We start from the raw sequence: 26,506 nt of genomic DNA, 5'->3' as shown, positions 1-26,506 counted from the left end.
ACCTTCACTAACGCTTCTTTCCAGATTTTCCCAGCAGCATCAAAGTCGGTGTGAATGGCTCGGTTGATTCCGAAAGATTGTTTTCCCATCTCTTGCAGCTGAAGCTCAATTCGAGTGCATATCACGCCAAACGTAATAAAATGAAGATAAAATTTGCCACAACAGGTCACGATGCATTCCGTTCGTTGTTGGTTGGTTTTGAGTTCATTGAGTGGCTCAGTCTCGGAGTGTCCATCAGAGATCCAAGATGTGATTGTGATACTGGGACCCAAGAAACGTTTCTGCTTGGGGTGATCTTAATAATGGGGGGCTCGCTCATATAACCGTCGTCACGTACGAAATGCATGCAAAAAAGGGGGTCGCTGCTGCAGCTCCAAAGTAACTGTAACTGTACCGCCAAATGTTTTAAGCAAGTAGGATGAAAAAAAAGAGTTGGTATTCGGAGAAAATGGCGTTCCATCAAAAGTCGACAACCGGCTGGTGATAATGGGCCATTCAAAAAGTTCCAGTCCGAAAATCTCATTTACTAGCCCGGCCAGAGTGTGGTCAATGGCATGAATACACCCCATACACATTTCCGCGTAAGTCGTCGTCCATTCGTTGTAGATCGGTGTTTGGGTCCGAAACATACTTAGTTAGAATCAACCGACTGTAGCAGGTTATGCAAATTCGACGAAGATAATATACTTTTTTCATTCGCTCGTTTCCATCAGTTTTCACGGGTATTGTTGGTAGAGCAGAGTACCTTCACATATTTGCATGAAACTAAAAAAAATTAAAATGGTGGTAAAAATCTTTCTTGTAAAGCTCACTTTAAACTAATCAATAACGTGACTCTGCTGCACATGATATTGTATAGTAAGTTACAGTTTTTTTTTGGTAAATGAATAAACCAAACAAAAATGACTAAAATTACAAAAAAAAAAATCATTTTTACTGTTTTTGGTATCACGTCAACAATTCAACTAACATTCCACCAAATATGAAGTCTTTACAAGGACTTCTTAATTCCTTGAATTAAATTCTCACTTAGAAGTATATTTTTCTTATAATCATTATTAAAATGCTTAATTAATTTCAAATTTTTATCAAGAGGGTTTAGTTTGAGTGCTTTATCTGGTTTCAAAAAATAATTCACATGATTTTGTATGAATTGTTGATATTGCAAAGGTTTTTAAACAAACTTAAGTTGCTTTGAAATAATCAGTTATTATTGACAACAATTATTAAATTTGTCTCTGAAAACTAGATTTTCATCTTAATTTCACAAACCAAGACCCCGATCGATTTTGGTAACATTTGATTCAGGCGTGACTCGATTTAAAACATGTGCCAAAGTTGAACCTTTCCGATCGCCAGTTTTCAAAATTAACATTACTTCACGTTTTCCGCTTTCACTGGACTAATAGAGTTTGGACCAATAACATAAATGGGATTTTACTTTCCTAAATGTTGATATAAATGGCCAAACATAACAAAAATAATTTAAATTCCATTAAATACTCAAAAACCACAAAAAATATGAAAATTTTTGAAAATTATTAACGAATACAAACAAAAGGCTAAAAATTACTAAAAAATTATGAAAAGTGACTAAATTTGCAAATTTCACAAATATATCTATCAGATAATCAATATAAAAATAGTGTAAATGTGTCTAAAATGAAAAATTACATTAATGACAATAACAATAGTTTATTTAAGTAAAAGTTTAAAAAAAGTTGAGAATGAACCGTTGGATTTTGGCATCATGAAGTGTTTGAGCGTTTTGCCTAAATCTAAAGGGGTCTTCACTTGCAATTATTTTGCTTTGCCTTTTTCTGATTTAGTTAAAATAGTTAAATTAGTTAAAATAAGTTTAGTTTTTAATAAGTAACATTGTTACAACTCAAAGTTCGATTTTATTCATTGGAAAATCGCAAAAGTAAACTACTACACTATATTGAATCCTCCTTTGGCGATGAATTTTATATAATGACTAGCTGACCCGGTGTGCTTTGCTACACCTTCGAAATTCAGTTTTATTTCCTAGACCGCGTTTCAAACCAAATTTCAACATAACTTAGAAGCAAATGCTTTAAAAAGAAAGCAGCAACTAAAGTTTCTAACCTCAGTACAAAGATGTTTTAAAAGTACTTTCTTAGAATTGATCTCTAAATTTGTTTTTCAAGACCTGAAACTTTAACTCAGTTTTTATAAGCTACATAGAGTTTCTAATTATTTCATAATGCATGCTCTAATCCCGAGCAGACTTTGATACCAAAATCGACAGCAAACTGAGACCAAGATTAGGTTTCAACAGCAAAATGACAGCATCATTTGCTATAGGGTTTTCTATTACAGCAAAACTAGGCATCATTAAGGTATCCGAAATTTGAGTTCAATAGCAAGCTTATACCAGAATAAGGTACCAACAGCAAAATGATAACATCATTTGGTGTTGATTCTTCCAAGAGAGCAAAACTGAGCATCATCATGATCTCATTAATTTATTTATAAAAAAAAAACAAATAAAACGATAAAATGAAGAATAAATGAGGTTTTTTTTCGATGTTCTCACATAGCAAAGTTGCGCCAAAATGAAATCATAATTGTATCTTAAACACATACTGTAACAAATATCTTCTACAAAATTGAATTATTGACGATGATCACAGAAGCGATTTTTGGCTCTATTCGACGTGATCCATAGGCGAAAAAAATCTCTCCCGGTGTAGCCGAGTTTCAGATTTTTGGATTGAAATACTTGCAATTTAACATGGATGACAAATTAGTTAAATGGTCTTTGATAAAAAATAATATCTGCAAAATTTATCAAACAAAACAATAGTTAAAGACTCAGAAACTTACGTATGAGTTCATCAGTATTACTCTTAATTTCAATTCAAGTGATATTTAACCCTTCGTTTCATAAAGTAACAAATTTGCAACAATTAATGTATGAAAAAAGTGAAAAATCGTATTTTATTTAAATTTTTTTTTCTTAATGTACACATCATTTCCGACTGTTTGAAATGATTTATAAATTGAATTATAAAAAAAATCATGAAATGAAGGGTTAAGCCCTGATATCAAACTCAAAACTAAGTAGTTTTGGTGTAGAACAGCATTTCAGTGGCAGCCCTCAACTTTGCGTTCGACTGGGCATTTCCAGAACTAAACTAAACAGGTATACTCAAAACTAAGTTCGACAGTCTGACTTAAATTTGAACCTTTTTCATGGCTTTATTCGTAGCTTCTTACAACGGAGTTCGGCGGCCGATCTCAAATTTATACTTTCTATTCGAGAATGTAAAATATATTTTGATCCACAGCCGAACTTAAACTTGAGTTTAAAATCGGAAGCGTGAATAGTTTTCAAAAACAACAGTGTGATTTGCACCAGTGTCTTCGGCAACTTTGTTTACATCATGTTGAAACAAAACAAAAATTTGATCTGCTTGAGTTGGTGACTTTTTCGTGTTCTTGGGTCTCGAGAGATTATTTCTTCTAAAAGCAACTAATGCAGGTAACCATAACGTTTTATGTTTACGGATATGAATAAAATTGTTTTCCATAGGTTCCGTTTTAAGATGCATTTTTGTGTTCCCGGAAAAAGGCTTAGAGCCAGGATGTCGACCGCAGATGCTCCGGGTGAATTAAAGGCACTTTGCTGGCAAAATGGGCTGTCACGGTTATCACCACCAGAGTGACAGAACCAAACAAAAAAGGCACAACAACAAAGGAAACAAAATATGGTAAAACTATCCGAAAATGTACATGTTTGCTGCTCTGTTCAACATAGTGGGAAGAGTTGTTCAACTGTTAAACATCAGGTGAGTAGCTGACAGATTAATAGACTGCTAAAACGTGACTGTTCTTGTTCCCCTTAGTCTACGACAAACTATTGCAGCTTTCCAGTCATCACAGTGTTTCCATGGCACCTCGAATTCTACCAATCCACCTCAAACACTTCCGAAATAGCCAGGGCGGTCGAGGGAAGGTTCGCGACAATTCAGTGGAAGTTCGAGCTCCTACCGAAACCATCGAAGTGAACAGCTGATTTGATCGGAAGTGATTACAATCCCAATACGGTTTAGACAGCCTTTCTCAACAGCGCCTTTTCCTGCCTGCCAGTGCAACTTCCGGAAGAGATTTTAACTTCTCGCAGGTGGATATGGTCGAATTTTGCTACAAAGGATCAGGATTTCGAGGGGCAATGTATCTGATGCCTTTAGACGAAATCAGATCAGGTCAGTTAAAGCGCCGTTTCAGGTAAGTAAAACTAACATTTATCTCCTAGTAGATGGTAAAGCTGAAGTAGATCTCTGTTTCATGTCGAATGTCATGAAATGCATTCTATAGATCTTCTGAAGCAAGAATCTTTCCATTTAACACTTCAATTTAACATGTCGCTATAAACCCCTTTTTCTTTTTTCCTCGGGATTTTTATCCTGTTTTCTAAGAATAAGGCTCGTTAATACATTTGTCTTTAGTCTAAATTAGAATGTTTTAAACCACCACCCAGATTTTTGACTCTTCAAGCACGACAGATTTTGTATTAACTGAGGTTGTAAATTTTCAAACGCTAAACAATAAAAATAATTAGAAATGTATCCATGAGATGCAATTGATGATTTAAATTTTTAGTTGGCACGCTTAACGGCTGGTTAATGCATGTCTCAAAGTAAAAAAAAACTTATCTCGTTATAAGCTTAGGAGCTAATTTTAAACGCCGTTAAGTAGACAACGCACTTTGGAATGAAACAAATTGTAATCCAATGTGATTACATGAGTCTGTATTAAGGCGCTTATCTTTATTCAATTCTTATCTTTATTCATTGCATGTATGATAAAAAATGTCATGTCATGTCATCGTTGTCCCATGTGAAATACACCGGCTAGTTTGTCTCACATGTTTATTTTTTCAAAAATAACATCCGTAACTAATGTTTATTTTGCAAATATTTATAAAATGTATAGTGTTTAACATAATTTAAATGAAATTTATTGAATATTCCTAGTTTGTGACAAAATACATACAAAAAATACCAAATTGTCTTATTTAACCAAGATGAACGCGCATCAAATTTTTTAAGGCCTTTTTTGTAGGATTCGAAACCTTAAGGTTTATTCATTCCCGTTTCAAGTAGCTTTTCTCGATTAAATGTTTTCTATAAAAGACAGTCTGCACATTGCGGCAGTGATCTTTATTTGAACTTTTAATTATCATCACATAAACAAATTTCGGAACATTGACTGAAAAATAGACCTGGTTGATTAATTAAAAATCTTATTTGGTGCGGCAGTGATCTTTATTTGAACTTTGAGTTATCATCACATAAACTAAGGTGAAATTTAGTAGCGAATCGAATATGCCAATTCGAAATTGGTAAGTGCTTCCACAAATTGCGTTAACACATAGGAGGTTGGCACGTTTTTTTTTTACATGGGGGATCTACAAAACCGTTATGTAAGAAACCGTAAAAAACAATAGTTCGAAATTTCTATTAAAGATTCAAATTTTGTTTTAAAACTTAAGTTGTAAGAGCAACTGTAGCCCTGGTCAAAATAACCGGTTTACGTTAATACTCAAATATTTTAAGCAGCGCACGGTAACCGGGGATATTTTTCAAAATGTTGAACTTCGAAAATTTATCGAAAAAACTCCAGTTATTGAGCGTGTTAGATTTCCAAAAGCCAATTAATATATTTAAAACCGCTTATCGAAAGAAACACAAAAATAATTGAGGCTTCAGGTTTCCACATTCTCACAATTTTGTATATTATTTACACCATAGGAGATTCAATCAATCTAAATTCTTTAATGCAGCAGGTAATATAAAACATTGCAATGTACTATGAATACTTCATAATTTATTCATAAAGATTTGGATACAATGTTTTTGCATAAATATTGCTTTTAATAAAAATAAACTTATTTCTGATGAGTTCTGAAAAAAATAATTCCTACTTGTTAAATTAACATTGAGTTCTTACCACCAGAATTGTTATATCAGTTGCATAAATTCAGGCGTTTGGTATTGGGTCATCCCGTAATACAAGAGAGATGAATCATTCGCACAGGATGAAAATACCAGAAAAGAAAAGACAAAATTATAGCAAATTTTGCTATCATGCCTTGATTGTCGAATTTGCTCGCATTTTGCTTGTCGTAAGGTTGTACACAGCAAAAACGAGCGTGAAATTTTTATACATAAATAGCAACGTACTGCCAAATTTTGCTTGTTCTGATGCCTAAACGACACCTCGTTTTTCAAAAAATTTGAGAGCCTATTTATGCCAAATTTTAATGTAAAAGTAATAAATTTGATGCCTTATAATGGCATGATTTTGCTCTCCAAGCTCTCAAAAAATGAGGTGTAATTAAGGTCTCAGTTTTAGCAAAATAAGGCATCACTTTGCTAACCATGTATGAAAATTTTTGCTCTCATTTTTGCTGTGTACCACCTTATGTCAAGCAAAATGAGAGCAAATTCAACTCTCAGGGCGTGATAGCAAAATTTGCTATAATTTTGCCATAAAAGTCTGCTTGGGATGATATGAACTTCCAGCCCTTTCCCACTTGCAATGCAAGAAGTGCTAACAAACAACTAAATATAAAATTGTTTTTTGTATCTAAAGGACGTAACATTTTGCTTTATTTGTCTGATAAGTTTTCAAATTATGATAAATATAATCCTTGCATCCTTCTTTTCGACTCCATCCAGAAATAAGGGAGGGTCTAAAATGAACCGGACACAAACAACCTCTCTTCCTTTTGCTTGTTAAGTTCTCGATTTATGCCAACAAACTTGTATGGGAGCCCTGATTGGTTAAAAAGTGTTCAAGCTATACAACGCAATTCATATGGAACTCCCTTTGTCGCTCCCTTCTTCACACCGCATTGCAGAAAGGTTTGTAAATAGAAACATATCTCGTACCCAAATACCTTCCCATATAAAAATCATTTTAATATATTATTCGCCATACTAAACTTGAAGACACGACACATTACAACTTGAAGTGATACCAAACACACTTGTCATCTTACAACTTTTTTTTACTGCAAATTACTTTATTTTAATGTTTTATCAAAAAGTGCAAATTAAATTCATCTGAATAAACTGTAACCCAATGAATCAAGGAATAGAATGATTTTTAAAGGAGAAAAAATATGTTTAAGTTTGTTATTCGGCTGAATCGCAGCAATTTTTCTTCTGCTGATGGTCCTTTTAAGACATTTCCAGGTTTCAACTAACTGACCTTATCCTGTTCATTGACAAACGATTGAAAACACATTTTCAAAAATTGAATGGATCCAAAAAATAAATTTCATGCTTCGACGGAGGTATTAATATTTTCTAAAAATTTGCATGTTAACCTAACACAAAACCTCTGAATGATGATTTTTGTGCCGAGAAAGGTAACAGTTATAAAAGTTTCTCTTGCTTCTATATTTTAATTACAATCTTCAATTCAAATTTAAATTTCAACTCAGATACACTGGGGCAAGTGCAAACGGATTTTACCATAGTTGAACTTTTATAAATCTAAGAATAATATGTTATTCTTAAAAACAAATCAATTTTCGCTTATTGCATAACTAAATCAGTTCTCAACAAACTACTGTTGAAATTAAAATTTTCAAAAATGTGGCCACAAAGATGTTTCTAATTAAACATTTGTCCCGCTTATTGAGGCAAGTGAAAACACAATGCTCCATTTTTAGTGAATCCTGTTTTAAGCAAAAGAGCTAAATTTACAAAGACATTAATCTTGAATATCCACTTTAGGTTCAACACACAACATATCTTTTTCTGACCTTTCGCACTTAAAGCTGAATCATTTTGAAGAGAAAATTCTAAAAAGGTAGATGTTTCATGGCTAAAATTTGAACTTGTTTCACCATGTGAAACGACAGAAGTTAATATTATTTTAAACACTTCCAGGTCATATTGAAAATTTATTTAAAATAATTCTCCTGCCACTGGAATATCAAAAACAAAAAAACTTTTCAACAAAAAAGCGGATCAAAGGTCTCTTATATGATTTAGTCAAAATAAAAAAAAAAACAATAACACACTTTTCATGTTAAGTACGTAATAGAATTGTGTGTAAACAAACCGTACAGTGTTTTTCAGTGAATAATTAAAAAAAAAAAAGTTGAAATCATTTAATCATATTGTTTATTAGGCCCAACAATTTTAAGATGAAGAAGTAATTAATACATTTTTTGTTAATGTTGAACGTTTGCACTTGTTCGAGTTTATCTTCTTAGCTGAAAATTCTTCAAGAAAATGCATATCCTCACTTTTTATTATGGAAAGTGCTTGCAAACAAAAAATCAAAACATTCTACGCATCGGCCTTTAAATACTTTACCTATATAATCTATTTTAAAGGACAGGCTCTTGTTCAGTTCATGTGTCTGTTCATGTTCATCGGATTGTATTATTGAGATGAATCAAAACTAACCTATGGCGTATTGAATTATACAATTGTATGAACATATACTTACTTCCTTTTTTATAACGTCCGCAAAGAGTCATATCATTATTTCATATCCATCAGTACTAAATTCATATTTTTTAACAACAATTGCTGCTATAGTTAACATGAAATCAAAATATTTAAACCATTTGAAATTGTTTAAATGGTTTTGAACCGTTTGACAAAATATCAATCTTGATCACATATAGGCGTCATTCATTAATATGTGCTCTACAAATGAGCTGGGAATCATACACCCAAAATAATCTGCACGTAACGGCTACGTGAAAAACTACATAATTTTTATCCAATTGATTTTCACGTAGATGCTACGAAATAAATATGTAAACGCGCTCCTATAAGAATCGGTGTAGAATGATCATCAACTAAAATTTACGTGATTTTATAATGAATACGGCATGATGAGATAATGAAAGATTTGTGAAATTCGTTTGGTTTTGAAATGCAATTTATATGATCGTAGATTTTGTTTTTTCTTTTTATTTTGATTAAGAAAACAAAATTTCTTTTAAAAGAAAGTTTATTTTAAACTTGTTGCGCAACATAAACAGAATCAAACTTTGTTACAAAAAATCTGCAACAATCCGCAGTCATGGCCTGTTTTGATTGGGTCCCCCTGTAGAAGTATGAAAAAAGTTGAATAAATAAAAATGAATTTCCTGAAAAGTAAATAAACTATAGTTCGAATCAGTCGAGAATTCGTATCCTTTTGATCCTTGGAAGACACTCGGATTTACTTGATTCGTCAGGATGTTTGGAAACCTAATACCAAGCTACCGTGAAGGAATGTTCCGTGGCCTGAGAAAATAAAACAATTCATTGGTCACAAATTTGGTTCTGCCCAATCAACGGTCAATCTATTCGAATCCCGAATATTGTGACCACTCACCTCCCAATAAACATTTCCAAATATTCCTGAGGCATCAGACAGAAATCGCAGTTTTCAGTGTAGTCCTAGGTCAGTGTATCACAACTTTCTCAAACAGAACGAACAAAGTCACCAAACTAATCTTTCCTTATAAGAATTTGAATAAAAACAATTCTCGAAATCGATTTGAAGCATCCACTTAGATTTCACGTTAAGTTCATGTGGCAATTATGTGGAGCTACTGTAGTTACTACCTGGACGCACTTGAAACACTGTAGGTACTAAAGAAAGATTCACGTAGAAACGATATGATGCAACAAAATTATAGTTTACGTGAAAAATCCCGTAAAAATAATTTCTAAATTCTTTTGGGTGTAAAGAAAAATATCACATCTACACAGCAAAAATTATTTCCTGTAAAATTACGCAAATGTCATGTAACAAAAAGGAGCACGACATTTACCGTAATTTTACAGGTCAAAAACATGACTACGTGACATTAAATTTTTTATGTACAACTTTTTTACAGGACATTTGCTGTAATAATAAATGAATCTTCGTTAACTTTCAAGGAAAAAAATTAAAAATTACAGGTTTTGTTAATTACAGGTGATTTATTTTAAAGATTGCAGTTTTCAGTGACACGTCATAGTCAAATTTTTTTTCTGTGTAGGCTTCATAGCGCCACCACGTGCATTGACTGTATGCCTGGTTGAGAAATACGCGCCCAAATGTTCTAACAAACCAGTATGCTATGCCATAGTTACTATTCTCTCGCGACGTTTGCTCGCGACGCCTCGACCAAAAACAAACCGCTCGAAAAAATAGAAGCCATGACTTTTATTTCATTCAAAAAACTACAAATTAAATTATAACAGACAATTCATGCGACTTTTTGCTTTTCTTATTCGATATAAACCGATTCGCATGCCTACAGAATATTCTAAAAATAATTTCATTCGAATCGTTTGGACCATTTCGGAGGAGTAGTTTTACAAACACCGTTACAAGAGAATTTTATATAATAGAAGATTTACTTGAAACGCCTTAAACAGTTCTGATACAGAAAAATACGGTGTTTTTTTTTAAGCTGATACATATTTTTTTTAAACCAAGTGACAACACCCTGATCGTGAGCTCCACTTATAATAATTTTCGTGAAAATAGGAAGCATTTTCTCGGAAAAGCGCAAAAATATTATGCTAAAATGCCACAAAATTTCGCTGAGTCAGTTTGCGAAAATGGAAAAGCTTTGGGCGGTCTAAAATTAGATTCGGAAGTTTAAAGTGGAAAGCAGCATCGTGGACAAAAAAATGCGCGAAAATCGGGTCCGGTGGACAAAACTGACAAAACGAAAAGCAATGCGTGCTTATACGCGATCTTTTGAACTGATCATTATTAGTTATTTACTTGGTTTCTACTAGTCAGGCAACACTTTTTGCCTGCCGTAAATGGATTTTTCGCATTATTTAAGGAGTCTGCATTCAGTTATCCCCAATAACCATAGACTTTTTACCATATTTAAGATCAAGGGTTGCATGCCGATGGTTGATTTGAACTACTTGTGGATCCTAGATTGGCTCCTTATACTTCTTAGCCATTTGGATCGGAAAAAAAATTAGGAAAAATCAAAAGTTCATGAGCTTTCAAGTCAACAATGAAAAATTTTCGAGGCGCGAAATGCGTAAAAGGAGCAATTTTGTGCAAAATTATTTTTACCATGTCTTTTTGTATCGTAAATATATCAAACACACGTTAACTTAAAAATCTATAAAAAAAATAGGTAAGAAAGTCCATTTCATAACCAACACAACGCTACTAATGTTTTGCATATATGAGCTTTATTAACGTAGCTATTACCGAAATAAATTGCCGGAATACTAAATGATCATAACCTTAGAAAGAAATCTGGCTCATTCTAGGATGTGGCCTAAAACGTGGATTCCCTATATGCACTGTTTATCGTGCCTATCTAACTAAGTGCTGAAATCGGTGAAAATCGGTGTGCGTTTTTATTGCAAGTTGGATTACAAAACGCTTCAGGGTGATCAGTATTACACTTTTCGGGATGACCAAAGTATTGGCGAGCCCGAGAAGTCGATTCGAAGGCCAAGCCACTCGGACCTTGCTACCGATGCAATGGGGGAACCATACATACATATACAAGTTGTAGTTTCCGATCAAACAATTTTTTTTGTATGTATTAAAATTCTTGAAATCTAAAATTCTACCAAATATTGTTTGAAATATGATTATTGTTTTGCATAACTATGTTAAGATTGATCACTTTTATACTTATCACCATTTGGCTCTCTGATGTTCTCATATGCAATGGGTGATCTCAGTGAAACAATTCGTACCTAATACCTATTTCCGATTGCAATCTCCCAACTTGGTCAGCGTTCATTTTTCAAAATTAATTTACTGGAACCATTGAGCAGTTCAACGATGATGCAACTGCGCTGCTTTGAATACCGTTGTGCTCGGTCTCTGAAAGAAACAAGTTGACATGCTAATTGCTTCCCAGCCACATCATTTACGAACAGCAAAGATTCATCATCGAGTTCCAGATGGGGGGCACAAGTACCGTGTTAAAATTAATCCTCCCACCATCTGGCGACGACCGGCCCAAGTGCAGCAATCGATGCTTGTGAAGCACTTTTAAAGATACATACAATTCAAGTGTTTTTGAGCTTACTTGCTAATGGAAAACCGGCGCAGGGAAAATTTTATCTTATATAAATCACACCTGCGTGGAAAACAGAGAAAATTAATAAAGGTTTTTAGAAACGGTTGGACATTCGATTCGATTTACCACACAGGAAGTCCATTTTCAAATGCTTACGCTAGCTAGCTTCCAGTAGCATGAATATAAAAATCGAAATCGATTAAAAAGTTGAAATCGAAAGTATTTAACGCACTTTATTTATGGTCGATCAGAAACGGCGCGGCCGCAGTCGATCGTCGGAATGTTGAACCAGTTGATTGGCCTGTGCTAGTACCTCCCTTAGCTTGGCAAATAAACTCGCGCACATTCATGGTGGGCAATAAAAATGGTGTTTTTGAATCGAACAGTAGAGAAGAAAAAATTGATCAGTTAACATGCGTAGTAAAGTGGTAATGTTCATAATGCAACATGTTTTATGTACTTTCCGGTTTTTCGGAATGCCCGGACGAACTTTACCTTAACATTTTTCTATGACGGGAGATCGAACTTACCAACGATCGGTATTTATTGAAAATCTGCAAATTAATCGAATGACGTGCAGATATTTTATGCCTGTTTCAGTCCTACCAGACAGATATCTATACAGTTTATCTGCCAGATTGATGGGCGAAACGTCGAGAGAGATCGTCAAAAGAACCGCTATTCCGAATGCAATCCGTTGACAATGGTCATGGCAAGTGTCACGGGATTGTTCGTGAGACGATGATGATGAATGAATTGTGTCATACGATAGCTCGCCATAACTATACATTGTAGATATGGCTGCACTTTGAGTAGCTATTAAAGCTATGAATTGAAGGTATTGTATCGTTGAATGTGGCGTTCGAATGATGGACGTTTCATATTCATAATGCACCTGAATTAACTTATGGAATATGGGTCATTTTGGAATTTGGAAAATATGATTTTTTTTGCATTTTCAAAATCTTTTCTTGATTTTTGACCACTAGTATACACTCTTTATTACATTCTTCTTGCATAAGCTCTTGGGCACCATTCGAAGACAACACTGCATTCAATATTATCTAAAGAACTTTCCTGGATTTCTGTCTGAGTAAGAACTTCTGTTATTATATTTTTTGCCCTTTGCAGTTTTGATTTCTTACGTGAGCAAGGGAAAGCTTTCAAAATGAAGGTGGGTAGCTACAAGGGCTTAGTTCTTCCATTAGACACTCCAATGAGTGTCAATCCCTTGCCCATGGTTTGGTTACATTACTTATTTGTGCCATCCATCCAACACTTGTTGCCCAGCTTTTTAAGCCTTGTTTTGTAAGCGATTTTAGTTTTCGTTTTTGCGCTATTCTGTTTCCAGGGTTGAGAAAAAGGAAATTAGCCATAACAAAACCACCCTCGCCTCGTCTGGGATTTTTTTTTTGTTTTCCTTCATCAGGTATAGGCGAATGGTGCAATTTGTGTTATGTTTTTTTTTTGCAGTCACAGCTCCTTCTTAATGTTATGTTTTACGGGACAACCTAAGTACTGTTTTCCGGTAGCTGAAACGGTTGACCTTGCTTCGTTTTTACTGGGAGATTTCCTTTTTATTAGGTTTTGTGACAAATTTTGTCAACTGCACTTTAGCAGGCTTATAATCTTTTTATCAAGATCCGTAGGATACTTCTGTCCCAAATACCCTTGCGATGACTATATTTTTAAAAATTTTGTAGATTTGCGAAATTTTATGTGAATTCTTCATACACAAATGTGTTCTTAAAATCAGCGCCCTGTAATTTTATTTAAAAAAAATTACCAGATATTTAATTAAACAATAATAATCAATAATAATCAAATTAGGTTCTATGGTGGCTTAAGTTCTGAAAAATTAGGGAATTTAAACAGGATATTACCCCAAGGTGATTGCTTTAAACATCCTCACCATAAGTTTTATTGCTTGTTCAAAGAATATAATAAAAAAAAACAATTGTGCTGTTCGGTAAGATGTTACAAAAACACATGTTTTACTCAAGATTAGGGAGTTTTCCATTATTACAGATGATTATCAACATGGTCCATCCATTTTCTTCTTAACTTAGTCCAGAATTATCATTAGAATGTATAATAATTACATTTTTCGATCGAGTTTGAATAAAATTTCTGCCCTTTAAATCGAATCGGTTCACTAAATTTGTCGTCAACAGCAGCAGAAAAATTTGGTTGAAACCGACACATTTTCACGACGAATATGGCCAAAAATTTCAAAATTATTGTTTTTTCATTGAAAAAAGATTTAAAAAAACACTTGTTTTCTTGAGCTTAACTTTTTTTTCACATTTGCCGAATCAAAACAAAAATAATATTAATAACAATATCAAATAATGAATATGATTCTTAGTTTGGAATTCTGATTTTCTATTTTCAAGCTTAATTATGTTTGAACTCTGCATAAGAACTAAGTTTAAAAACTTCGAATCCGGATATGAAACGAAAACTCAGGATGGTTTCTTTCTTAAGTATATTCGGAAAATAAAAACCCAAATATTAAAAATGCATATGAGTTTCGAAAAACACGAATTAAAATTTGAACGAAATGCTAATTTGAATTTGAACAGGATTTCAAAACAGATTTTTATTCCTAATTTGTATTATTATTCGAACTGAAAATCAAGATTTCCAAACTATACAAAATTCAAAATATGAAAGCAGAAACACAATTTTGATTATGATAATCTGGGACCAGAATTTCCGAAATGAGATTAATCTTATTTAAAACTAAATATTTAAAGTAAAATTTCTATCAACAAGTGAGCAAGTTAAGAAAAAACTGTAACAGAATACTGAATCTGGGATTAGTTTTCGAGGTTTGGCATCATTTCTGAGTTAATGTTACTCTTGAACAGTTTTATTAAATCATCAAATTTGATTGAGAATTAAGAGTAGAGTAGAATACCTCGTTGCTTTTCCTAAACCCTCATGGGGGAGGTTTAACCTCAAACCTCCCCCTTTCCTACGGCCATGATGTGCAGTTATTTTTAAGCGGGGCTTTAATTATTTTATAAATTATGAAGACTTCATACCCACCGACGACACACTAGCAAAACGTTGACAAATTAAGGCATCTTCACCACAATTAACGCACTTCTTGGTACATATTTATTTTCAAGCGATATCAAAACAAGGCAACATTCAGGTATCGAAATCTGTTCCTTGAATAACATAGTGAAAAGTAAATGAAGAATCAACAGCAAAATGATAGCATCATTAAGTTTTGTTTTTCCATGCATGCAAAGCTAGGTATCACTGAGCTTTTTCAAAGGTTTTCGAATGATAGCAAACCAAGACCAAAATGAGGTTCGAACAACTAGCTGAAATGTTCAAAGCTTTCTCTGATTAATGTTGAAATTAGCTTGGAAGCAAAATATAGTATTTTTAAGGCCAAATTTTCGCTCCTGATCAAACCTGTATTATAAGATAATAACAAATAAAGCCATTATACTTTGTAAGTCAAATCTAGTATTAGTAAACCCGAATAAAGATGGTACAATAAGAAAGTTTTACTGCAATTTTCTTTATAGCTAAGTTATGTCATATTTTAGTTGAATTGAAAGTCTTTTAATAGCTTGTTTAACCACCTTTTCAAAGAAATTATTGGTTGTGTTTTAGATAAAAAAGTGCCATAATTTTAAATTATTTGCTAAACGAGGTATCAACAAGCTTTCAGTGAAACTTACTCTTGACATACTTATGGTATCTTATATTAGAATTAAGACCAAAATTTTGGCATTGTATCACCTTTATTCGGTTAAAATGATACCAAATTTTACCTTCAAGGTATTATAGCAACACTTGGTATTATTTTGGCATGAAGTCATCTCGGATTTTATTTTAATTTTAGTATAGAGGAGTTAGAAGAGAAAAGATATATAAATGCTAAGTTTATTAAATGTTGGACTGAAAATGTGATACGTTAAAGTAATGGTAGTAATGTTTGGAAATTGCGCTCCAAATATTTTTGGAATTGTTGAAAATATCATTGATAGAACATTGAGGTGAAGTAATTTTTCGTTTATTGGTTCTTCTGAGGCTTGCGTGCTGGCAAAAAAGAAAAGATTGAAGTCAAGGTACTGATAAGGACGGAACTTACATAAAACTCAAACGTTTATCTTCGAATCTTTTTAAAATGAATGTGAATGTATGTTAAAATACATCCGTAGGTTAACAAAAACACGCTTTAGAAATTTCGTTTAAACGATTTTCTATATATATTTTTTTAATTTCTTTTATGTTAAAAAATAAAGATAACAATCTAAAGATCTAAGGATTGCTTTTAAACCAGTTGAAAATAGGGAGCAACATTGCCGAGATCAAAGAAAAATCTGTTATTTCACAGAATTTTGAGCAAATTTTCATCACAGAATCTGTGTCACAGACCACAAAATTTTGAAGTTTTTCCCAGATTTCACAAAATATTTTGATTCTGTTAATTATTTATCTGAATGTGCATTTTTATGCAAATATTTATCTTTAATTTCCTACATTTATTTGTAAAAATTTGATGAGCTTTTTAATCATAATTGATTTTTCATAAGAATTTTGTTGAAGCTAAGGCTTTTGGGTGGTGTTTTATACAAACTAAAAAAAATTATAAAATTAGCGTCACGACTTTTCGCGTAAAATCACAGAAAAATTGAATATATTTTGTCAAAAACACATAATTTTTTCAGTAACCTTGTAATGGAAAACTGCATATGATTATTAACTTAAAATTGTTAATTTTAACTCTAATGGACTCATATGTAATTTTTTAAATACAGATCCACAATTTAAAACCGCCATTCAATGAGCCTGATTCACTGCCCATCAAAAAGACTGTTTAATGGAATCTTAAGGTTATTTAAAAAAAATAGCTTTTCATTCGATTATCTATGGGCGACCATGATTTTCACCCAAATAGTCTTATTTTGAAGCTAGCGCACATCAGAAAATAAATTTATTCCCGAAAATTTGGCTTGTGGGTTCTTTATGTACATTGGCTAAAGAAATGTTTGTTTGAATTCAGGTGTCCTTCAAAAGTCAAAACCCCCTTTGGCCCGCGGGCCATAAGGTTTTTGAACCTAAAGATGGGACTTATTTCGCGACTCGAGTGACGTGACTCACAAAATTTCACTGCTTCTTCCTAACTCCAGAAAAGATATTTGTGTATCGATGAGCTCTGAAGCCCAATCACACCTCATCGAGACGAAAATTTCGAGGCTAAAGAGCCTATTTTGGCCAGCAGAACGATGTGAAATTTCGTGAGTCACGTCACTCGAGTCGCAGAATAAACCCGCCCCGATGTCTTTATGCATGAAAACATTCTTTCTTCCAATATCCATAAAGAGCCCACATGCGGATTTATGATGCGGAATTTTCTCAAGAAAGTTCATTTTTTACAAGCTTTCAAATAAGGACATTTTGATGAAAATCTTGGCCACCCATGATCTAAATTATCTGCATTCTTAGACAATTTCACGAATTCTCTGATTGTTATTATCGCACTTATCGCACCATTTTAAATTCCCATGGCTCGTATATGAGTTTTTTTTGTAGTTTATGTGTTGTTCTAAGAAACTGGGTTAAATTTTGTTTTGTTTTATAATTTTTTGACCGCCATATGAATTATCAATGGACGTTATGAAGGAACCATCAGAATAAAGCGATATTTTCCTATCAGTATTCCATGATTTTCAACTAATGACTGAATGAAAAACATACAAAATTGTGATTGTCCTGTTTTGCCATTTTTCTTTCGTTGAACTAATCGAGTCACTTTTTGCCTTTCTTATAGAAATGCAAATTTATCGCTCGATTTGGGGGATCATTATATAGGAGTCTAAGATATACCTTTATAGGTTATGTCTGTGTTTTGTATGTATTAGTGTGAATTTTTGTACCCTTTGTTATCGGCGAAATAGAACTGCACAATTAAAATGATGTTTATCTTTAAAACCAGATTTTTTCTCTACAATCTCTATAAAAAAAATGAAATAATAACTAAATAACTAAAAGCAGTGGTGAGCAACCTTTTGAAGCAACTAATCACTAATTTTGGATCGTTTTTCTATCATAAAAATGTTTTAATAGATTAGAAATTTGAAATTTGAACTGATTTTTGTTCGAAATGATAGTGAATTTGATAAATTATTGGAAATACTTGATTCTTATAGTTAATATTAAATTAAACGATAAAAAGTCCGGTTTCATCAGATTGAATAATGCTCGAGTAGGTTCTCAAAAAAATCAAGAGTAAGAAAGTCTCAAAGTTTAAGGAGCTACGTTTGAAAAAAATTGGACAACTTCAGTTACAACTAACTTTGACCGTTTGATAAATACAATCAAGTCGACGTTACAGCTACACAGCATTTGTTCCTTGAATATTTATAAAAGATGAATTGATTTGAATGTTTTTATATTATTTAAGTTGTGGTACACTGCTCGCTCAAATATTTCTCCCTTCAAATAAGAGCTTGGCACAAATCAAATCAGCTTGCGGAAAATTTCTGTGGAGCGGGTATATGATTAAATTTAATAGAAGACAACTTTATTTGGATTATTGTAAAGGTGGTTTACGTTTGATAGATCCAGAGTCAAAGCAAAGACATTATTTTTGAAAAATATTTTTAACAATTTAAATGAGGATGGCACTTTTATTGATTTCAATTCTAAACAAAGACTCACACGGAATGCAAGAGATTGGATGCCCCAAATCGAAATCAGTCTGGAATTGGTGTACTTAAATAATTAAAAGTCGTTGTCATGATATAGGATAGATTTTGTTTACCCCAGTTTAAAGGAAGTAAAAAAAAAACTGTGGCTTCGTTATGGTTGTTAACGAAAGTAATATCTTTCAATTTGAGGGTAAAGAACCTGATTTGTATGTTTTCAAAAAAAGAAATAAGAGAAATGAGATGGAACACAAGTAGTTGGTTCAGTAAAGAGTTCGGTAACGAGTTTAATATTTGTTAATAAACTTTTATGAGTTGTGTTGCGAGAGAGCTGGAAGAGTTGAATAGAGAAAGTTAAAATGATGATTTGTTAACCCGAAAATTAAGTTTTAAATAAATAAATTTAAAAAAAAACTAATGCGTTGGTATTTTCCGTCACCACTTCCACTTATAAGTTTTATGGAGCTTAACTATAGCGATTTTTACTGCGCCCATTTTCGAAAAGTTTTCCACAATTTATTTTAATGTTGTCGTGAAGCCTCAATTTTTTTTTTTCTATAAACGGTGATTTTTTTAATGTGAAGTTTGTTATGAAATAATTGCATTGAGATGTTGAGCAAAGTTTGAAACTTATTAAACACTCATAGATTCAAAGATTTTGAATCAGATTTGTCAATGTTATATTTTTGAATCTAGATTTTTTTACGGTTTTCATAAATTTTACTAGCTTAATTGTTTTGGCGAAATGGGCTGTATTTTTCTGGAGAAAGGAAACGCATTACAATTTGGTAGCTTTTTACACTTAATTAGATTGTACAATTGAGGTTTATCACAACACTTAACTAGGCTATATTTACTTAACTTCACCGATTTTTTCTTAAACGATTAATGTAACGCGCACGGAATTTGAAAGGTAACTGACTCGCCTCGCAACGTGAGGCTCTTTATTTTAGCTATTCGAATGTTCTGGAATGCTCGGGACGCTTAGGATCCTAATAATACAGTTTGTTCTCGAACCTTCTGAATTGTAGAATTCCAGAACATTCTCAAGCACGTGGAAGGAAAATCTTGACTTATCTGGAACTATCTGTACAGGAATATTCTGAATCAATAACATTCTTCAAACTTATGTAAAATTGGCTTGAACATTAATTAAGATATCTCTGGCATTGAATTGCAAATTTTGATTAAAATGGCTCCATTTGATCAAAGTTTAGTATGATTTGCCTATGAAATTTCTGAAAATAGCTTCACACATAACAACACAAGACAACAAAACTCACATTTTCCGGTGTGTAAGGAATCTCGGTACTAATTTTGACTTATTCGGGGATTGAATCCTAATATTTAATTAGGTTTATGTCAGCTCTAAATAGTATTCGAGATTACTTTAAAAAAATAGGTAAAAAAAATTATTCAATTTGTAAACTTTTTGACAAAAATGTGAGATACTAATATTTATTGACTAAATAATCAACTTTCCCAAATAACGCGAGTGAATTTGAATTCTGGTAAAAAATGTTATGGATGTTTTCGTTTTGTTATATATTAACGGGTATTTAAGCGAAATTTCAAAGAAAAATTAAAGTTACCTATGAAAGATCGATCGACAAAAAAACTGATCAATTTAAAAATTTCCACACGCCATATCACCAAAACTAAAAGTGATAGGTAAAATCGGAAGAAATCTATAATCGTTCACCCAGTCTTCATTTTAAAACTTTCCTTATTTTTGTCATTATTAAGAACAAAAATATTTTTCTCCATCATATAATTTTAACTCGGCTTGAAACGAAAAATAATGACCTAATTACTCCTTCAGATATTACGTTTTTCCAATCAATAATATTGCATCTATGCCCTTAAAAAAACTCAATAAAAAGCTTAATTCCTACAAAAAAGTCAACAATGTGCATAGCAAGTTTTTTATATATCATTTTTTTTTTGGTTTATTAGGGACTGCTATTTTATGATAATTAACAATCTACCGTAGAAAAAAATTGTGAAATAAATGTATTTTGCGATAAGCTTTGCAGGCCGCGAAAATGCCTCGAGAGCCGCATGCGGCCCGCGGTCATCCTTGAAAGTGTTCTTTTTTATAGTGCATAAATTAAATATCATGAAAATTATCACTCCAAAAAACGTATCCATTTGGCTTGCTAGCAACATTCAGCAATCACTAATCAAAATGATCAAAAATATGACGTTTTATTTTTCATGATGTCTTAGGCACGATATTTTTAATTCAGATTTATTCATTTTTGAATTAACATACATTAGCAGGGCAATTGGCCATTGGATTGATACTGTTTTCGAATTCACGTTATGTGTTTCTTCGAAATAAAAATGTTAATTTTTCCCTGAAGTATGTCAACTGTACCACATTTCAATACCAATTTTCCCTTCCGAATCACACAAAAAAAGGGTTCAGGAGGTAAATAAATATTGACCCAGGGGCGGTCCTAGAGTCGTCTCTTGGGGGGGGTGATTTTCCAATTTTCAAAAATCAGTCAATATAAAGGAACGGTCATATCTGGTGAAAAACAACAATCATTTTAGTGAGCGAAAGGAGAAGGGATGGGTTGCGGGGGGGTTATTCCTTTATAAAACAACCAGCAAATCTATAATAAACACTGCGAAAAAATGTTGATATTTTTTTTTTATTTGTAGGTATATCTGGTATTTTAGAATTGTCACTTTAAGAGCTCTTTCAAGAATTTCTCGTTATAAATGTAATTTTTCAATGAAAATAATACACACGTTGTTGAGAGATGAACACGTATAAAAAAAACTCAAGTTTTCTTCATTTTTTCCCTGAGTTTCTAAATATTAGCGCTATGGTATTTTATAATTTATCGGAAGTATTTTACTTTCCACCAATAAGCCCGATAAACAAATTAACAAACATAACTAACGGGCATTGAATTCTTCATTGGGGTATATTACTGAATCGTGATTTGGAAATTTAGTATTATAATTTTCAAATTTCAATATATAAAATTAAAACTTTAAATATAAATTAGGTAGAAAAAACCGATTATCAAAATTAGTTTCTACATTCTGGAACCGAATTTTATTTGATTTGCTCTTGAATTTCAAGTTTTCATTCAAAATTTTCAATTTTTATTGTATTACAACAAGAAAAGTGATCAATCTTTTTCACCTTCACATAATGACCAATTTTTTAAATAATTTTCAATTATAAAGAAAATTATGAAATGAAGGGTTAATTCTGAATAAAAAAACTCTTCTTTAGTGAACATTCTCAATCATTTGCAATTGAAATAGCCAAGCTTTCAGCTTAAGAATATCAAACCTTAAGCTAAATTTTAAATCAAAATTTCAATATTATTGTGTAGATGAGCTGAAAGCAGTATCGGTGACATAATTGCTGTAGATCTAGAAATACATGATTGTTGGTTAAATCACTAAAAGATCTTCTGACTGTTTTGCATGATAGAATGCCTTGTTGCCGAAAAAATAGTGGAATGCTAAGAGGATAGTTTTAATTCACAAGGGAAAAATTAAAACCGGGGCAAACTGATTTTGGAAGCATTTTGCGTCTCAAACTCGATTTCCCTTCTATTTTTCCCTTCTTATTTTCTGGCATTGAGTAATTTTAAAACTTAGCAGTTCAGAGTGAAATCGATCAATGATAATTATTGATGAAGTAACTAACCTGAACAACAAAAAATATGTTAAATCTTTTTATTATCCTTTATTTATTCAACAATGCAGGTCAGAGGGAAGAATGCTAAAAAGGAACAAATTCCCAAAAAAAAAAACAATACAGATTTAGTCTAGATAATCTTCGTATTTTACAAAATGGGGAAAGATACTTACTTCTTTATTTTTTTCTCATGGTAAATTACTCACAGCCTTTATGAAGATTGATCATTAAGTTAATACCTTTTTTCTATTTTTTTTTTTTTTTGATATTTTACACTTTTGCTAAAAAGTGCACAAATTTCTCCAATGAGCCTTGTATTTTCATAATTTATACCGGAAAAAGAGCTGATAAAATAATACAAATTTGCAGCTCCTAAATAAGTTGAAATCAGTTTTCACATTCTTTGCACTTCGGAAAATGTGAATTTTGTTTTCTTGTGTTATAGTTTTGAATGCAGATTTTGGGTTCTAGAGATGAATTTGAATCTCTATCTCCTACACCAATTCCTGAAACAGCTGATATACATAGTTTTTTTTTTCCTTTTTGGCACTAAATACTCATAGGAAACGCAAAAGTCATAAAACGTAATCTCTTTCTTCGATTTATTGTTGCTGAAATCTCTTGAGAGGATATTTTTAAATTTAAACTCTTACTATGAATATTTTATATTCGATTTCTGTTTGGCAGTACTTGTACTTTTTTCACAGTCATCCATAATATGAATGTTTGATGTGATACATTTCAAACAGAATTAAATAAAATCAGATCTAAAATTTAAACTTTTGTTTTTGAATTTCATAACATAGATTATTAATTTTAAGTTTATATATCATATATGAATGGTGGATAGATTGAAGGTGAAAAATTCTCGCGAAAGAGAATCTTTACTGTGATTCAGAACCTGATTTTTTATTTTGCAATTGAAGGCAATAAATGTATGATGAAAGCAGAACAAATATTTCAAGTATTTCAGTGTTATAACCATTTTCACCCCCCTATATGACTTTTCCAAATTTTTCATTTCATTAAAATTCAAAACAAAATCAAGAATTCAGAAGCTCTAAATTTGAAGCAAATACTAAAATTTGTTGCGATTTGCTCGTGTTAATTGAGGCATATGAGGGAAATTAGTGACAATTTAAAAAAAAAGTTGACCCTACATTTTATTAATGGCAAATTCTAAATCAACACTCAACAATACACTTTTGTTGAGTAACTTATCAACAAAAGTTATTTGGTATAATTGAGTCCAGGGAATCCTAAGTTACAGCTGCTTGAGTTTGATGGACCGTCTTTTTTCAATATAGAGCCTTTTAAGTGATAAATTAACTTTTTTGTTAAATAATCACCCCCACGGAGTGGAAAATTTTTAAAATTGAAAACACATCTACTAATAAAAGTTCCAACTTTTTATAGAATTTCGAGCTTTTGCGGGTATTTTGTAACGGATTGTGGCCGCTTGGGGGGGGGGGTGATCACCCCGATCACCCCCCCCATAGGACCGCGCCTGTATTGACCAGTTGTATGAGTTGTTCTGTTTTTTTTTAAATATTTTGAGCGTTTTATATATGCACCAAAAACTGGACTATGTGTTATGTGTATCGCTGGTAGTTCTATGAAATTTCGATTGTTGCTTGAGATTGAATGCCAAACACCAGACAGCACATCGAACAAAAGTAGCCTGAAGCTTGCCGAATTAGAATGCCAATTCTTTCCAAAGCTAGACGACCATCGAACGTTAAATTGATCTTTCAAAATTCTGCAACTTATGAACATTTTATTTAAATGCAATTTTCAAAATTTCATTCATTGATTGCTGTTTCTTTATGAAAGAACCAATTAGATCTCATGTTATATATGGAAAGATATTGTACCAATTTACATTTACTAAGTCGTACCTGAAAACTACTCGTGCGTATCCTTGTAGCACCTTGGCAGGCGCACCTCCAACCACGCTCCCTTTTGGACTTTGAAGAGAACACGAGAAAAAAAACGTTGCCTTACAATATCCCCAGCTAAATTGTTGTAGATGCAAGTGTTCTGAAAGGCTCAGCGGAGATCACTCGGGGACGATTGTGCAAAGCTTGCCAAAGAAGAATCCCGTCCAGCAACAGCAGCAATGTGCTATTGTGCTTCGTTCATTAATTTCAAACTTTGTTGGATGGCTGGCTGCATTCGACGAAAAAGCCGGTTGATGTGACGGGTTTTCAGGTTTCTTCCGTTTGGTGAGGGGTAAGATGGGCAGGAGAAATACTCCGCTCTACTATACCGTAAAAGCGACGTCGTCACCGACTCCAACTCCGTCGACTAGTGTCTAGCTAGGGAAACCTTCTTTCCACAGGTCGCTGGCTCGGAACGGGCTCGAATCTTCCGAGCTGCAAAGAACCGGTGTGGGCCTTCTCCGTAGATGTTTATGTACGTGAACACCTATATCGAAGTAAAGTGTATGAAGATACAGAAGATGGTTTTTTTCATCGTATTTTCTTCACCGGTTGCCGCGAAGCACTCACTTAGGGAATCTCTTTTTTTCTTCTACTTCTCACTCTCTCTCTGCCCCTCTAGCAGTTGTTGCTTCCCTGTGCACTCTACCGAACAACAAGGTAAAATACAGCTTCTTCTTTACTAAATTTTCGGGCTGTTATTAAGAAACACTTGAGGTTTCGCCTGTGCTTATTATTTCCTTCCACTGCACTCAACTCGATTTTCCAATTCAGCAAGACATCGCGAGGCTCACCTCAAACTGCTATTACACTCCTTTTCACGAATTGCAAAATAAAAGCACACCTTCAAAATTCACCTAAATTCCAACGATCAACTTGATCGCGATCTTCCTAGGAACGTTTCCTTTGCTTCGATAGAGGAGCTATTCTCAGCTCATGAAAGCTTCATAATTTGCCATAAGATCACTATCGCTCCAGGGCAGGTTGAACTTTTACCACCAACCAGCACCCTGCACTTTCTATTAACTTCGTAGCACCTCAGCAATTTCCCGCAGAAAATAACACAATACCAAATAAAACTTTTCCAAAACACAAAAAAAAACCCTTCCAAAGCAATTAGGGAGTAGGGAAGGCTAGAACCAAACAATCCAACAAGTTAGCACCTTTGCCGAAACGCCACGACGACGACAAGACGAACGAGCCGCGAACTTTCCGGGCCAAGCCTAATTGTACAACTAAGCCAGGCAGCCACACTCTACCGTATACCTTGGAGATGGACGACGCGTTCAGGTGAACGAATGAATGAAAACGGCCAAACCAGAAGACCGAACCCGCAATGGGTAATATCTCGCGACGAAGTAAACGTAAAAGTGGACCGATCGTGCTCGAGTGTTCATCGATTGATGTGTCTGTTTCTCCCTCTCGGAAAGTGCAACTGTTGCTGGATTTAAGCGTTCATTCAGGTGGGCTCTCGTGCGGTTTGGAAGCTTTACACACTACAGGTGATCCGCTCGACGCAGTGTGGGTAAGAGATTGAGATTGCACCTTTTTCGGGATGTTCATTTCAAGTGGAATACCTGAGAAATTAAGACACAGTGAAAAAGATTAAGGATGATAGTTCTTTCGCAGGTAATTTTTCCCGAACCATACTTCAATAAAATTTTTTCAGCGCCAAAGTGATCTAGAGGATAAGTTAGCGCGAGTCTGGTTTTGATATGCCAGGCTTACTGGGTTGGATTCCCAGTAGCGACAAGAAAACTTTTGAGATTGTATCTCATAAGTGGCTGACAGGTAAGATGTGTTTCCTCGTAAATCTAAATATATAGAAAGATTCAATCAGTTGCCAACTGGCCACGTATATATACGGATGCTAGAATACCTGTAAGTAAACTAGCCTATCTGATTGATTAGTTCTTCCGAAATATACTAACATTAAAACGCGCAATGCATTCACTATATGACAGTTCAAATAAAGCCATTTTTTTATTAGTTGATCACCCAGGTGGTACATCTTTTTACGGATTGCATTCCAAGGCACGGCGAGCCACCGCGTCCCCCCAGTTTGCTACTGTGGGTCCATGGCTGCAATTCGTCGACTCTAGATACCATGTACCCCTACGCTATTAAGACCACCTGGGGCCTCTGGTCATAATTCTCATCCGGACCTGCA

The 26,506-nt window shown here is 33.4% G+C and overlaps 1 protein-coding gene across 1 annotated transcript in view; it reads right to left on the bottom strand.

Annotated features, from left to right (window-relative positions):
- The window catches only part of LOC129741596 (uncharacterized), a 131,379-nt gene extending 105,769 nt beyond the window's left edge, over window positions 1–25,610 (bottom strand). Inside the window, exon 1 of the mRNA XM_055733333.1 lies at window positions 24,295–25,610. The gene's annotated coding sequence lies outside the window, so the exon portion shown is untranslated. The remainder of the gene's footprint in view (window positions 1–24,294) is intronic.
- Between the last annotated feature and the right edge of the window lie 896 nt (window positions 25,611–26,506).

Source organism: Uranotaenia lowii, chromosome 2, assembly GCF_029784155.1.
Source record: "Uranotaenia lowii strain MFRU-FL chromosome 2, ASM2978415v1, whole genome shotgun sequence".
NCBI lineage: Eukaryota > Metazoa > Arthropoda > Insecta > Diptera > Culicidae > Uranotaenia > Uranotaenia lowii.
This window is presented reverse-complemented; position numbering and strand designations above follow the sequence as displayed.